Source organism: Serinus canaria, chromosome 11, assembly GCF_022539315.1.
Source record: "Serinus canaria isolate serCan28SL12 chromosome 11, serCan2020, whole genome shotgun sequence".
Classification (NCBI taxonomy): Eukaryota; Metazoa; Chordata; class Aves; order Passeriformes; family Fringillidae; genus Serinus; species Serinus canaria.
In genome coordinates this window covers 902248-919197 of record NC_066325.1, presented here as the reverse complement: position 1 = coordinate 919197, position 16950 = coordinate 902248, and positions in this window count along the sequence as shown.

Genomic DNA, 16950 nt, shown 5'->3' with positions numbered 1-16950 from the left:
AGGTTGAATTCCTTGTGCCTTGAAGTGCTGCTGAACTGGGTGGATTTAATTTACCACAATACAAGTTTCTACTATAAAAATTTTATAAATTAGCAGCCTTGTTAACACTTTGAGCAGGGCAGCTGAAAAATAAATGCATCCTAAGAATTGAGATGTCCTTTTATAACCTGAAGGAGGAGTGTGAGAAAAATTCAGAAGTGTTTGTCTCCTAATCCCACTGAATTTCTGCTTTTGCAAAAACGAGCTTGGGACTTCTGTTATTTGTGGGTTTCAATGTTCTATTTAATTTTTCTTTACCTGTTCATAATTACTTTTAATTTCCTGTAGCTAATAAATGCTTCTCCAGAAAACACCACTTCTAATTAAAAATCCAGCATGATCTCGACAATCAGGATCTATAGAAATGGTGTTGCTGCTGTAAATATTTTAAAGCTTCTGTGCATTTTCTTCTCCAGGCTTTGTGCTTGCATTGCATCTGGAATAAAGAGTGCAATTACCTGCAGTGGAGTTCTGGGGAAACAATGCTCAGGATAATTTGGGCTCAGTACTGCACATTTTTTAAATCTACCCCACAAACTCTGGCTCTTATGACCAGCAGTTTATGACAATGCAGATAATAGCAGGTTTCAGGTTATTTCTGCCTCAGCCTTCAAACTTCAAGTACCTGAAGTCTCTGAGGTGTCTCGTTAGCATTTGAGAAACATCTCCTCTGCTCGAGCATTAGTTCTGTCTCCTGCTGGTCCTGAAGTTCTGAGTCAAATCTTTTTCTTTTCTGGGATTGATGACTGCAATTCTCTGTTTCCTTGCTTACCCACCTCTGTTAGAAATGGGCTCAAACTGGTGTGGAGCGATCCTGCAGAAGTGATTCCCAGACCTGAGTTCATCAGCACTGTGGCTTTGAGCTAAATGCTTTATTGATCTCATCTGAATATTGATCTTATCTGAATATTGATCCTCTCTGAATGTCTCATTTCTTGCCTATATGAATAGCAGAAAATTTAGACAAGGAAGGTCATAGGGATTAGCTTGTCCTAATGAATGTGCACCCATGTGTCATTAATTAGCTAGCTGGTGTAAGAAATCTGGTATATTTGTTTATAGCGCAATTCATTGTTGTCTGTCCAGTTCTGGGCCTCCCCATTCAGGAAGGACCTGCAGGGGCTGGAGTGAGTCCAGGGAAAGGAACAAAGCTGGGGAAGGGGCTGGAGCCTCAGCAGGGGCTGAGGGAGCTGGGAAGGGGCTCAGCCTGGAGCAAAGGAGGCTCGGGGGGCCCTTGTGGCTCTGCACAGCCCCTCCCAGGAGGGGACAGCCGGGGGGTCGGGCTGTGCTCCAGGGGACAGGGACAGGAGCTGAGGGAACGGCCTCAGGTTGGGCCAGGGCAGGCTCAGGGTGGGCACCAGCAGGAATTTCCCCATGGAAAGGGGGCTCAGGCCTTGGAACTGCCCAGGGAGGTTTGGAGTGCCCATCCCTGGAGGTGTCCCAGGAAGGGCTGGAGGTGGCACTCAGTGCTCTGGGCTGGGGACAGAGTGGGCATCGGGCACAGCTGGGACTCCCTGGGCTGGGAGGGATTTTCCATGAATGATGGAATGATTTCCTGAATGATTCTGGGATTCTACATCTCACTTCTTACTTTTACTTCTCCACATTATATTTGAGGGACAAAAGTAGTAAAGTTTTTTCTACAGTTGAAAAATCTTCACAAGGTTTATTTTTTTTTCTTGGGTAGAATCTACCTCATCCACTCCTTAGAATTCTCCTGACAATGCTTTCTTTTTTCCCCAGCTCTTCAAAGAAACTTTGACATTAGAAGGCAGATATCAATGCCTCTCTTGGATAATGCTTTAGCAGGAAGCACAGCTGACTTCCATGTCAGAAGGTGTTAGTAAAAATGGATGCAAACAAACAACCTCACATACTCAATATAAATACTTCCTAAAAGCACCAGCTTCTTTCCCTAGAAGACTACAAATACAATTTCACAGCTGGTCCATCATTGCAAGTACAAGTAGGATGCTATTTAAGTATTGCTGGTGCTGTATTGTCAGTAAATCAAGGGGCTCAGATCATCAATCTCTGTTTCTGTTTTGTAGGTAAAGAAGTTCCAAATAACCCTTCCATTTCCTTCCTTTGTTTTCCTATAAATAAATTCTGTGTGATGCTTTCTTAGATCTTTTTCTTGTTTCTTTATTTCCTCTTCAGTCAGGTTTTCTGTGTCAGATGCTACCAAGCCAAACCAGGTGTGAATGCAAAAGGGCAAATGAATTTGTGGAAATGACTAATGCTGGAAAACACCAGTGATGAGATATTGACTATTTCTTCTCTAATGTGCTGAATTCAGACCAAGGTGGCAGCAATCAGATGTCCTTGAAAGGAAATAAAAAGTAGCAGTTAGTATGTTAGAGTAGCTTAATGTATTTAAATTATAAGAACTGTTCTTTTAATAAATAAAATAAGGCACAATAGCCCTAGAATACTGGAGTTACAAAGTTTAGAAACAAATTTTACTTTGAATACTTAATCCCTTCCATTTAAAATAAATACTTCAAGGTTTCTAAGTCTCTACTGTGAATCTTATTTACATTTTTATTAAATGAACTATATTTACATAGCTGTTTCCATGATGTTTCTTCTTATGCTTTTTTAAAAGCTGACAGTATATAGGTCACTAGAATATTGAATTTCTGAAGTTACTTTTTAATGTGATGCTCATAGGCATGAAAAATGTCAGTAAACTATTTTTTTGCATCATATGACATGAAATTTTGAAAGGCAGCCTGGTCTTAGAGCTTCATTTGGAAGGGTCAGAAGGGTTTTCCTCTGGTAGGGAGATGTGGGCAGTTTTGGGGAGTTGGAGGGGAAATCCTGGGATTCCAGATGTTGTTGTGATTACAGTGTGCACTTCTGCAAAGCTCTGACCTGGGGTCCTTCTGCTGGACTGTGCCAGCTCCCTCTGTTTTCAGGTAGGAAATCTCTAAGCCTGGTTCCAAGACCCTCTAGACAGCACTTTAGAGGAATTAATCCTTGTTCATCTGTGTGCAACAACACAGAGCTTTGGTTACCACTTAAGAAATGGAGGAGGGGAAGAAAAGAGGAATGTTTATGCTCCATTAAATATTTTCATTATGCATCAGATGTTAAGAAATTTCTAGCAGGCCTGAAGCATCTCTGGCATGGCTGTTTGGAAAACAAACACAAAACCCTGTAGTGCATGGCAAGCAGTGGGGCTTGTTTTCATACTTAGAACTATATTTCGAATTCTATATGAGATGCAACATAAATTTATCAGGGCTTTGGCACTTACTGATGCTCACAGAACAACTGAGATTTGGAAACATTATTTCTATTGTCAGTAAAAGTGTTTTCTCTTAATTGAATGGTGTGGGCAGGCAGTGGCAGGGTTGAACAATATGGGTGTGGACTCCAGGATTTTTCTCCTTCTTAGCCTTTTGTGCCTGTTCTGAGGAGTCTTGGTGGGTTTGGGGTGGGTTTGTCAGTGAGCTGGTTCCCTGTCCAGTTTGGGTACATGAATTAGATTTCCTGTGTAAGCTGAAGTGCAAGGGAGCTGTGGGTGCTGGAAGGAGAGGCTGTGGCTGAGACCCAGCACAGAGCTCTGCAGGGCTGAGCCATCTCTTCCCTTTGCCTGGGCTAACTGGAGTGTTCCAGCAATCCAAGTGGATTATGTTTGGCTTTCACTCTTACCTCATTAGCCTGGCAGAGCCAAGCCTCTCCAAGTGCCTGGTGTGTATTTCCCAGGCTGTCAGAGATCCTGGGGAAAAGCTGTGAGGTAAATACACACCAATCCACACACTTTAATTGCTACCTTAATTCTTTAAACCCTGAATTGCTACCTTAATTCTGCAGCAGTCAGCTCTCTCTCAAGGGTTTGCTCATCACAGCTTCCTTCAGCTGTGGCCTTCAAATACTGCAGGATCAACCCAAATATCACATTCATGTCTTTGATGGCATGGAATTGAGGCTTCAGCAAAGCAACTGGATTGAAGTGAGCACTTAGACTTGAGTCATTGCCTTTCCATGCAGATGTGCCAGGGGAAGGGAAATCCTAGGAGGAGGCAGAGAGGTGTGTGAGCATGCTGGGAGGCACCTGGGAAAGGCTGGATGGTGCTGCAGAGTGGGCCTGGGGAGGGTGAAACAAGGTTTAATTCTCTTAGCAGAATTTTCCCCATGCCATAGATAAAACCAGTCAGACCTTTCTCGTCAGTGGTTGTTATTTTCCAGGTGTTTGCTAAAATCAGTGCCCTTTTTGGTCCCACTTTCCAAAAGAAACGGTACCATGAGTCTCCTGCAGCCAGACCCTGGCATCGCAGTTGGGTCAATAGCCAACAGTGTTCCATCCCAAGGCTCTGAAGCCTTGGGAGTCAATCCTCCCTCAGCCCTACCCAGTAAATTAAGGTAGCAGGAAGACAAATGTTATTGATGTTGAAATACTTTGTCTCCTTGAAGCACTCAACACATGCAAATTGTATAAAGAACAATGCTGGATTCTTGCTACTGTCATGAATCTCCAAGCCTGTGTAATAAATGTTGTTGTCAGATGATATGGGCTAAATGACTAATGATGGAAGTGTGCTCTTATTCATGCAAGCAGCTGCTGAAGAGTGTGTTGTCCTAAAATATACCTTCCTGTCTGTGGGGCTGACAGCCTTGAAATGATGGAATCAAGATCCTGTCCTTCAGTGTTGCTTACATTGAAAACTGTCACAGTTTTTAGAGAAGTCTGTCAGGGAAGGAGCCCCAGTTTAGATACAGTGTGGACAGCACACCCCTGAGATGCTCTGTCTGTGGACAGTGTTAAGTGCAGCACCCTGGTGCAATTTTACCTTTCTTTTCATCTCCCCTCTCCTTGATGATTTAACCCCTTGTCCATTAGAGGGCTGTTCAAAAACAATTAAGAAGAAAGGAATGGGTAAGCCCAGATGTTACAGTGACCTATTATCTTTTTTATTTTCTTATTACATAAAATTGAAGTGTGAAAACTTTTGGGCACCTTTGTGAAGCTTGCCATGATGTGCACTCTGACCCTGCAATTTTTTCTGTCTCATTTGCATGAAGAGGCTCTGGTGACATAAATTTCTTCCTTGAGGACTGAACCTCAGGGGAAGGATGAGAAGAGTGAGTGTGGCTTGACTGCAAGACTGAACTCCAGAAATAAAATGCCACCTCTTACTGCACTGCTGTCTTTATCCATGAAGCCCCTGATTTCACCTGCACAACACATTTGTTTAAGAATTGATCCAGCAAAATATCTCCTGCCTCCTTCTCGTGCTGATGCACTGTTTTGTCAGATCCATTCAAGCTGGGGTTTTTGTAGCTATTTAGAAACCATGGTTTGGGGGAAATATTGACACTGTGCTGAGAGCTGCAAACACAACTGATGAGGTGGGCTCTGCCCTGGTGAGTCCTCCAGCCAGAGCTGACGTAGGTTTAATGAGCAAGTACCTAATTAGGGGAGCAGAGGTTATTTTAGATGCATTCAGTGTGTTACAAACACTGAGCTCACTGATGAGAGGAAAAGAAAAGAGTTCAATAATTTAATCATGGTTTATTGGAAGTATGTTAAATTAGCAGTTGGGAGCAGCCACCAGTGGTCACCAGTAAACACAAGCTGATACCTCATTTGGGATAAAGCTTTTCCAGGTGCAAATTGCCACCTCAGGGTGGATCTTTATAGCACGCAGAGAAATAAAAAAGGGATGTATTTTCTTTCATGGTAAATTTTAACTGCACAAGGTAGTAGAGCAGGAGAAGCAAAGAAGCAGGAATTTTGAAAGCAGATTTTGCTGAGCCAGGAAGGTCCCTTTGTGTAACATGGAGCTCTCTGGTGGTGAGGAGGAAGCAGGAGAGGGGCTGTAAAACTGGAACCCTGTGAAAATGCAGAGCACCAGGAGCTCCTGGGCACTGAGGGCTCCCCTGGGAGCAGCAGATGGAAATGTGGTTCCTGTGTCTGTTCCTTTGAAGGAACATCAGCTCTGTGCTGGGTTAACCTGTTGTAAAAGGTGCCATGAAGCTACTCAGTAGACGTGGTAAACATTTCAGCCAACACATCCAGAAGAAGAATGTAGGAGCACTGAGCTAAGCTTTGGGTTTGTGCAGCTTGCTGAAAATAATCTGACACTTTCATCTGCTTGCTTCCAACTTGGCCTTGTGTCTATAACTAATAAATAACTTGCAATCATTTAATATGTAATTGATTATTAAATCAATATCTGGCTATTTATATTGTTTGTAAGTCAGAGCCATGAAGCTGTATTTATTTAGCTTTGGAGAAGCTAGAAATTGGATTACTCTATTAATTGGGTTACTTAACAAATATCGATTAGCATTTTTTAGCAATTAACATTATAGACATGTAACAGAGCACTATCTTTTAAAATTTTAATTAACTGTTTAAACAATACTTGGAAATTTAAAGTTGCTGATATTATAATTACATTATTGCCTATGCAGTTTGGAGTTAATTATACTGCATTTCTATAGACTTGATAAACTGCAAAATGTATCCCCTTAACAATCAATCAGTATTAAATTACTTTCAATTACTTTTTATTAAAACCAAATTAGAGCCTCACTTGCAGCACAGTAAGAGCAGTACAAAATCTCAGGGCTCAGCTGTGATTTCTGCCACACCTGCTGGTTTCCACATATCCAGCTGGTCAGGTGGTGGCACTTTTAAAATAAAACTAAACCCAACAGACACAAAGCAATTCAGAGCTCTGGTCTTCAAAAAATTCAATGTCTGATACGGCTTCCATGGAAATTTGTACAATTTTTGTTGATTTGTGTGCGTGGGAGAAAATCTGAGTCTGGGATGTTTTGTGTCAAGTTGATAGCTCCATTAATTGCCACAGCTTTCTGCCCTGTAATTGTGGGCATTTCTCTGATCCCAGTGGGAATTTTTGTGGTGTGTGGTGGTATAGTTTGGTGCTTGATGAGAATATCCACTTGTTTACTCAACAAGAAAAAATTAATCTTGTAGGCTCAGGGCTTTAAAGAAGCTTTCTTTCAGCTGGTGATTCCCAGATTAGTTAGGGTTTAGATACTTAAAAGCTCTAATATTTGATAATAAAATACATTTAATCTGCTATCAGAAAATATAATACACTGCTTCCTGCGGCATCTTTTAGCAATTTATGACCCTCTTTGCTTATCATGTAATTTTTATATTTTTTAATTCTGCTTTCCATCTGAACCTTTTTTATTCAGCTTTCTCTTCAGTTGGCTGTGCTTCATTAGCTGTTGAGTTTTATAAAGCTGGGTACTGGGTTTAAGTAGACTTGTAGTAGCAGCACAATAATAACCCCCAAAGGATGTTACAAGGGATGTTAGTTTGCAGATGAAACTAACCCTGCAATCATCAAAGTGATGATTGAAACCCATGGGTGCCTTCTGGAGACCATGGTATAACATGTAGAAAGGTAGTGCCTTTCCACAGCTTTCAAACCATGGCTTCCTCATTTTTTTTCCCCCAAACTTGAATGTTTGCTCAGGGAATAAAAAGTTTTGTTTAATTCAAATACCAACAGAAGGAGTCATGACTCCTAAAAATTCAGGATTTAATAGAAATCAAGTGTGGACTTAAGCAAGGATATTTTATGTAGGAAGCAGTGCTAACAGCTCTGTGCAGCCTTTCTGTGTGCCTGTCAGGATTAGTGAGAGCACCAGCTGGAATGGGAAAAGGGGCAAGGACAGCTGGGGCCCCTACAGCCACCACCCAGGCTGGCTTTGGTGGGTGATGCTTTGTGGGGCCACGGGGTCTGAGCCAAGCCTGACATGTCAGGGGACACCTGGCAGGGAGAGGCAGCTGGCTGAGAAGGTGGCTGCTGGAATTTGGGTGCTGATGGATGATGAGTTGTTTGATTGTTCTGGTGCCTTAAGTTTTTAGCTTTTCTCTTTTTCAGATCCTGTACTGCATTAGTGGATAACTCTGAACTCCGTGTAGGGTGGAGTTGTTCACACTTTGGTCGGACAAAACAATCCCTCTGGGCCTGAGAACCAAGGTCACCATCACAGCCTGAGGCCCCAAAAAGTACAAACAAAAGTGAACCAGGGGGAAACAAACTGGGGAAGGTGACTTCATTACCCAAAGCTGTAATTGGACTGTAAACCCCTGGTATGCAAATAGACCAAACTTAGATCTGTCTGAAAAACTCGTGTCCATGGTCCTCCTTGGGAGCAGACCCGCTCAGAGGCCTTGGGCTGCCCAAGGTGTATCTATTGAAGGCCTTTATTAAATACCCACTGTATTCTTTGAACTCTGCCTAGCCTCTGCTCTAGGTAGCCACTCCAAGGCAGCAGCTCCCACCTGCTTGTAAAAGCCTTGTGAGAGGCTGCACCAGGCCTGGCTTGGGTAGAACCAGCTCCTGGTCTGACAGATTTTGGGAGTGGCTCAGAACAAAGGACAAGAAAAACCAAACAGAGCCAGACTCCCACGGCTCTGCTTAATTTTCTGAATGATGTTTCTTCAAACTGATGTTTACCAAAGTCCTGAGCAACCACTGATTTCATGAAAACTTACACTGAATGGATGTTTGGAGCTAGTCCCATACCACAGATGGAAAGAGGTGCGTGGTGAGGATTTACTTTGGGGCAGAGGAATTGGGCAGGTCCCTGTCTGGATTGGAAATCAATGGGGCTCAGTTCCAGTCTCCTTTAAACACTCCTCTACACACCCAAACATGTCCTCCATCCTTTGGCTCTAAAGTTCCTTTGAAAAAATAAGCATAGTCAGTTAATTTAAACCCCAAAGCATTGGGGTGTGACTCTTCTGCCTCTCCATGGCCTGGTCCAAAGAGAGAACAAGCCCTGCAAAGGGTGGGAGTTTTCTCTGGACAGCTGGTGGAACTGGGGCAGCTCCTTCGGTGGATATTGGATTGCTCCACTTGTATTGCAAAGCCGATCTTTGGTTAATACTTTGAGGAAATACAATTTTTTTTCTTTGCATTTCTGTGAAAGAGTAGAAAAATAACTATTTCCCTGTCTGTTTGCTTATGCTGAAGGACATATATCTAGAGGCATCCTGCTTGTTTCAGAATTTCACTGCCTTCAGCACTGACCAAAAGGGAAGTTCCTGTTTTCATGCAGTTTATTGTCCAAAGAACTTTTGTCACAGTTCTTCTTTTGTATTTGACTCACTGGCTGACACAGCAATGAGCAACTCACAATCTTTCTTTTACCTGAGTTTTGTGGCAATTACCTCCTTCACAAGGATGTGAATTTTAATTTGCTTCTATTTCTTTGCTGCTGTTTGGTTTTGTCACAGACATCATAATGTGAATTGTTTTATTGCAGCATTTCAAGGCTACTGTTATTTGTATTGGAATGAATCAAGCTGCCTGGGACTGAGGGTATGCATATTTAAAAATTAAAATCTGGTGACTCTGCAAAGATAACTTTGGTCTACAAGTTGTATTCAAGAAGTATTAATAATGACAACATTACATTGTGTGAGAGAGTAAACTAAAATGTCCCTGTGGACACATTTCTCTTCAGTCATTAAGGAGAAAATGACTGTACTCTTTATTTAGAATAATGAGAGCTGATACTGGTTGTCGTTAGAGTATGCTACAATCAAATGTTAATAGGAAGCAGCCTGAGAATACCACACTAATGCAAGGCTTTTTTTAATCAAATTTTTGGAATTGATTGCCTGTGGAAAAAGTAGCAAAATCTTTAATATGATATAATGATTTTTATGCTATCTCTGGGGATAAATGTTAGCTCTGTTGGCTTCTTAACCTCTTTTTGGATGCAAACCACATCATACATGTTGTCCCAACCATTAGAAGATTGTTTTTTGAACAGATATAGTCATATGAAAAGTTTGATAAGCACAGTCTGTGGTATTTTTCAAGCTGAAACCTTTGAGTAACTGCATGCTACTTTCTAAATGTGACTGTAATGATTGGTACTAATCTTAAATCTAAGATGCGGTGAAAAGACTATTTTCAGGTGTCATTGAACTACCCATACTGATTCTGTCTTCTCATGCAGCGGTATATGACATGTACCAAGTTATTTTCTTCTAATTAGAATATAAGCCACAAATATCACCTAGAAGCAAATATGTGGAAAAATAATTTTAAGAAAGAGATGGCCCCAAGTTTCTTCTTTTACCTTTAATTCCAAACTCCCAGACTTCTCAGCAGTTTATTTCTCTGCAGACAGAATATGCTTCAAAGTTTTGATCTCACCTAAGTCTGTGCATGGGTGCAAAGATTCCTCTCCTGCAATGTTTGCGCTTGCAAGGAAATATGGGTGTAAAATGAATTTTGTCTTTTTCACCAGGAGGAACACAAAGCAGAATGGAGAGGAAGATAAAACTCATTTCAATATGTACAGAGAGAGCATTTCTTATTTCTGCTGATGGCTGCCACATCTTTTCAGTGGGAACAGCTGCTATCCAAATGGCTTCCTCAGCTAAAACAATGTCTATCTCACTTTAAAATTTCAGCAGGAAGCTGCTGCTTCATCATTTAGTCATGTCACATATTTATAGTGTTGTCTTTGTGTGGAGTGTTTGAGACACAAAAATGAAAGAAAATTGATGCTGTGTACATCTAGGCGCCAGTGAACATAAAGTTATGGTTAGTCATAAAAACCTGTAATCTACTGCAAGGGGAGGAACCCAACTCTCAGCACTGTAGTGAAACTTTTAGAAAGAGAACAATTAAAAAGTGTAACAGGAAAGATGGGCTCTGCTCAGCAATCTGCTGCTGATCATCTCTAAGTGTAAGCACGCCAGCAGTCCTGCTGCAGTCCTGCAGTCTCCTTCCTCCTCAGGCACCCCTTGAGTACCTGCAGCCTGCCAGAGCCCAGGTGAGCATGTGTGCTCCTCATCAATCCTCATTTAGCTGGCATATTGTGTCTTCCTGCAGATTTCAAAATGAAAATAAAAATGGAAATGGAAACAAATTGAGTTCCATGAAAAGGATTAAACAATGTATCCAGGATGAAGGATAAATCAAAAATGATGTCAGTGTTTGCTGACCATATGAATTCAAGCGCGTTTCCTTAGTTTTCATTTTTCCTCGTTATAGTGTTTATAAAAGAGACCTCAATAATGCTGTTTAATAAGAGCCAGTTCTGTGCTTTTGAAATGGAAAACAATGAAATAAGTCTATTCATTCAAACTGTGAAAAACTAGTTTTCGAAAATGGTGTTTCGTTTACTCCATCGAAGCTTCATGTTCTTCTCACCATCGCATTAGTTATACACATCCCATTCATTGTTTGGGAACACCAAGTTCAAAAACTCTTAATGTAAATGAATATTTAGAGACAGGGCATGAGAAACACTGTTCTCCTCCATCCCTTGTCACCAGTGAGGCTGTGCTGCACAGAGCAGTCATTGCACCCAGAGGTGACTCTCTTTAATGACTGTGGCTGCAAGAGAAAAATTACCACAAGGTCCCTGGGAAAGCCATCCTGTGAAGGGACACATCAGCCAGGCTGGGACACCCACAGCTGCTGCCTCAATGGAAGTAGAAGCACTGCAGGAATGACCTGTGCATCCACATAACATTTCAAACACTGCACACAAACCAAAGCAAAGCAAACCAAACAACCCCCTCAAAGCTTGTGAGGAGGACAGGAATACAGTTAAGGCCTGTTTCCCACTCTGACACAAATAATGAGGCTTCCTCACAAGACAGGCAGGTGCTGTTTGCTGCAGATGGAAAACTTCCTCTCAGAGATCCTTCCTGGCTCAGGAAAATTGTGTTGTGCAAACCTGCTTTTGTTATTGGGTCAGTTGTAGCAAAAGCAGGGGAAGCCAGCCCTTGTGCTGCAAGGCAAACCTGGCTGCAGTTCCTCCTGCCCACAGCTGGACTGAGCTCATGAGGCCCATTTTCCCTCTCCCAGCTGACCCTGACCTTTCTCTGGTGTCATTTCTTCTGTCTAGAATTGCTTTAAAGAATAGTTATAGTTCATGGTCCAAGAGACTTAAATGTCCTGGATATCCTGGGAAAGACTCCTCAGAAACAATCTTAAGTTTTGGGTCCTGTTTAATTTTTTTTTCTTTTAACTCAAAGTCCTTGCAGGGACAAGACGTAAATGCCAAGAGTTAGAGTGTGGGTCAGGCCTGCTCCCTAAATTCCTCCTTTCCTAAATGGGAGCTGCTTTTACAAGATAAAAGCTACAGTGCCTTCCTGGGTGAGCAGTGGGAAAACAAAACCTTCCTTGTACTGCAGTTTTCCCTGATCCTCCACCACTGGAGCTTCAGGGCTGTGTTTATAAAGGGAAAGGAGTGTTGGCTGAGCATCTGACGAGCCGGAGGCAGCTCCTTAAAGCTGCTTCAGACTGTTGTTATTTTTTAATACCCCTGCTGGGTTGAGGATGTGGCTTCAGCCACAAGCCAGGGATTGTGTGCCTGTGAGGAGTTAACTTTATTTATTATATTTACTAATTACTGCATATTTGTGGTTCAGTTGTGTGCAGGCACGGCCCTGGCTGGACAGTAGGAGAGGAGGACAGGAGCTTGTTTTCATTTCTGAGGTCTTTAATGATCTTGCCAGGCAGGGGCAGTTATGGCAGCTGGAGGGAGAGGGAACCTGGGAATGCCACTCCAGGAGGGAGGGAGGGAGACAGAGAGCTGCCATTCCAAAGGCCTTGCTGGCATCTCACCGTGCCCAGGTGGCTCTGCTGCTGCAGAACAGTCAGCAGGAGAAATGGCAGCAGCACGGTCAGCCCCTGCCAGGGAGCGCCAGGGACACCTCCCGCTCCTCACTGCGGCACCGGCAGGGCAGGAACCAGCGGGCATTCCTCCTCAGGGAATGACTGCCTCAGAACAGGATTCTGAGCACAGGAAATGGATGGTTGTTACCAGCTCCAGACATCTGCCTGTAACACTGTAAAATCCAGTGACATGAACTAATGGTGCCCAGCCAGCAGAGGAGCAGCCCTGGCCTGCCTGGGAGGAGGTGACCTGGCAGGATGGTGGGGACTGTGTGGAGGAGGTCACTGTGCAGGAAGACAAATCCAGACCTGCAGCACTTAGCTGGATGCATGCACATATTATGGTAATTATTTCTGTATATAAAGTTCAACTTAATAAATCTTTTTCCTCCTGCGTTTTCAGTTCCCTGCTCAGTGAACTGTACAGAAACATTCTGCTTGGCCATTTTCACGAATCATTTGATTAAATGTATTTCAGTCTGATATCTACTCAGTGGCTAATGTGCAGAGAGAAGAGCAACTTGCTAATTTAATAACCAGCATTTCAAATTTCTGACTTAAAGTAAAAATCCTGTGTCTATTTGTGGACCCAAGTGAAAGGTAGGGAAACTTAAAAAAACCCAGTGAGATTCCTACTTAACTATTAGTTTGTAGATTATTTGAATCTTGGAGATGCTAAATGGAAAGGGTATATTAATTATGGGATCATAAGTGTGAGGCTCTATTTTAAAAGCTTATTTTCATTCTGCCTTTGTCTGCCAGGAAGTTTTTAAGCACGTCAAAATTCTGGCAGTGTCTGCAGCTAAGCAGAGTGGTCTAGCTTTGAGAGACCTACAAAATTTCACTGCTACACCTTCCAGGAATAATTGGACACAATTAACAGCCTGTGTCTTCCCTCTGTAAGGTCCCAGAGGAGCTGAGAAGCCATTCCATCCTCTTCTTTGCTATCCCCCAGGATCCACCAGCATGTGGGATATATAAACCAAGCTGCTGGCATTGCTGAGGAAATGGAGAATTATCTCAATTTCCTGATATTTGCATTTGTTTGGGATATTGAGCAAATACATGGATATTTATCTCCCTGGATGAAACAAGGACTCCTGGCCTCAGCCTGCTGTTGTCTCCCTATCTGCTACATCTCAGAACTGCTAAGTTAAGCACTATGTTGGTTTTTATCATAACCTGTCCTTATCAAGTTGAATCTTATCTTCTCCCTCCTGATTTGCCTGCTTGTCAAAATGTGCTTCATCTTCTTTTAGGAAAATTAGTTTTCAGCAGTAAACTTTTTTGGGAGCGATATCTTTTGTTAGGGTATGACTTTGTGTCCAGGGGATGGTGATTTCAGAAGTGATAAGGAGATAATAACTTTTTGCTATCCCAGTACATGCTGCTGAGGGAATTGCTGTTTTGCTTGGGACCTTGGGAGCAATTTGAACTCCAGGCTGGGAGGTCCTGCCTGGGAACAGTCTGGGAATAGGTGGGTGTAGCTGGCAGCCTGTCAGATTCCAGTTAACCAAAATAAAGCTGAGGCTTCTGTGTTTAATCTGTGCCTTTGTTTTGTTGTCTGTGTGTGGGAGCAGCACAGAGATCTTCACTTCATCAAATATAAGTACGCAGCCAGAAGGATGAAATAGCTCAGCACTGGGGGTTTGGGGCAGGGAGGAAAATACATCCTTTCCTTTGTGTTTTTCAAGCTTGCTGGTGGCCACTTCTACGTGCCTAAATCACTTTGTGCTCTGCCTAAAATCACACCAAGAACAGGAGCTCAGAATGTTGTAATAGTGACTGTATTTTTCCTCAGTAAGAAATAGCAATAAATCAAGTATTGAAAAAAAAAAATTAAAACACTATCATTAAGTAGTACCTCATAAGATTGTTGTTCATATTTAGCTGAGCTCATTGTTAATGCTGTAGTTAGACTTACCAGGCTAGAAATAATTTTAAAATCTTTTCCATTAATAATTTATATACTTGGGATCAAATGGTGCATGAAAGCATTTTGAACCACAGCCTTCATTCAGACATTTGGCTTAAGGAAAGAGCCCTGCTTGACTCTTGTAACTGAGTTCTGAGCTATTTAATGCTGTAAATATTTGAAGTACACTCAGCACCAGCTGAAAATTTGTGTTTTGATCAAGCAGTTGCTTTTGTTTCTTAATTGACTTTTTCTGCTGAACTTAAGCAGAGGGAAAGGATTTTCATGAGGTGGAGATTACCTGCTGGGACTGCATGTCTATAATTTTACAGTTCTATTATAATTTATGCTGGATTGTTTTACATTTGTTGTTGCTGCTCCATTTTGCTGGAGCAGTTGACCACTCTTCATGGTCTTTTCTACGAGAAGAACGACCATGGTGCTGTCCCTGATCAAACCTCATTTTCTTCCCTGTGCTGTGCCTAAAGTTTCATGAGCTGCTGCAGTCACTTCTCTGGTGCTTCTCATAACGTGCTGTCAGAAATTACCTGCCCAGAGTAAATTCTGTGTGACATTCCAAGTAATTCCATGGAGCCAAGGATGCTGAAGGACACGATGTGCTTGTGAGCTGCAGTAACTCTCTATTACCACCCTGCTACAAACTCAAACTCTTTTGCTTCTGTGGTCACACAGAACTGTCATTCCCAAAGTCGTTGATTCCTGCCAAGCACTGGAATCCCAGAACAAGGACAAATCCAGCACTGTGTGCACAAATGACACTGCACTGTGCTGGATGTGAGGTCAGCTCCTGCCACATTGAAATAACCAACAAAATCAATTTCAGCCCCTTCTCAAGGTGAGCTCTGCTGCCTTAGTGCTGCAGCCCTTGAGCACCAGGAAATTCCGATCAGCAAAAAGAATGTGCAAAGTGGAGCTGTTATCTGGGCAAACTGCTGCCTGAGGAATGATTCCTGGTGGATATCAGCTTTTAAGAACAACTTAGTGCAGGTGACAGCCACAGAAAATAAACAAAATCCTCAAACTGTGATGATGGAAGCTCTAAGGATCCGAGGAGCTGGAGCTCAGGAAATTTCAGGACTTCCTTATTTCAGCTCTAGCAGTGGAATAGCACAGTGGTTTGTTTACACCTGGTATTAACTCTGTAGTAGGCCAGGGTAACAGCCAGTCATTAAATCTCCATTTTAAATCAGAGCAATTCCCTGCATTGTCCTCCTGCCTTCTTCAGTGTCAGAAATTCAGGGTTACATATAAATGGACTTTATCCTTTTGTTTTTCTTTCTCTTATTTTGTTTTTTTAACGAAGAATTGTTACTTTTGTTTTGACCATCTCCTCAAGGAGTTGCATTTACCCACATGAACACACCCTCTCTGTAAGCAAATGACCTTTTTCAGCATCTTGTTTCTTTAATAGATATTTAGGAGAGAGAAAAATTCTTTCTGACCTTTAGGCCTGTGCTCCTCTGATCATTTGAGCTTCTTGAATATTTACATTAAGTTTCATTTGTTACAGTTCAGCCCGGAATAGACTCTGGTATTAGTCTCTGTGAGGCATCCTACAGATGTGGGAACCCAAGGAAAGCCCTTGTGGAGGGACATCACTACTGGTCTGAAATGTTTGCTTTATTTTTCACTTGCTGCCTAGAAGAGGGGGGTTTAAATGTATAATTGATCATTCAGTGATAAGGAGAAGGTGCATCTGATTCCTACAACTGCTTTAGGGAAACAACCTCCTCCTTACCTGATGTTCCCTCTGAAGTCACAAACTGGGGATGGGTGCTCTTTTGTGTGCAGGTTGGGGTTTGGATGTTACCTGTATGGGCTGGCTCCCATGGATGTGATGGTTCACAGAAACCTTTAGCAGGAGGAGTTTTTGCTGCTCCTGGGAGAATAACCACAGAATTCCCTGAGCTGGAAGGCACCCACAGAGATCACAGAGTCCAGCTCCTGACCCTGCATGGGATATTCCCAAGAATCCCACCCTGTGCCTGAGAGCATTGCCCAAGAGGAAATTGCCATCATCACTGAAAGGATGGAAAAGATAGACTCTTAATTTATATGTGATAATAATAGTTGTTTTTCTGCTGTCTGTAAACACTAAATTAAAAATCTTAGCAATGAGTAGGGCTGTTTCTGAGAGCAGGTAATTAGTAACAATTGTGGAGAACTAACATTTCATTAAAACCATCTTTCTGTTGTAGCAAATACTGAAAATGTTCACACACACTCTGCATTTCAACTTAACCTGAAAATTATGCCAATAATAAACCAGTAGCTGTAGTATGGCCATCATAATGCAGGTGCAATTTTTTGCTTTTATTGCAGTTT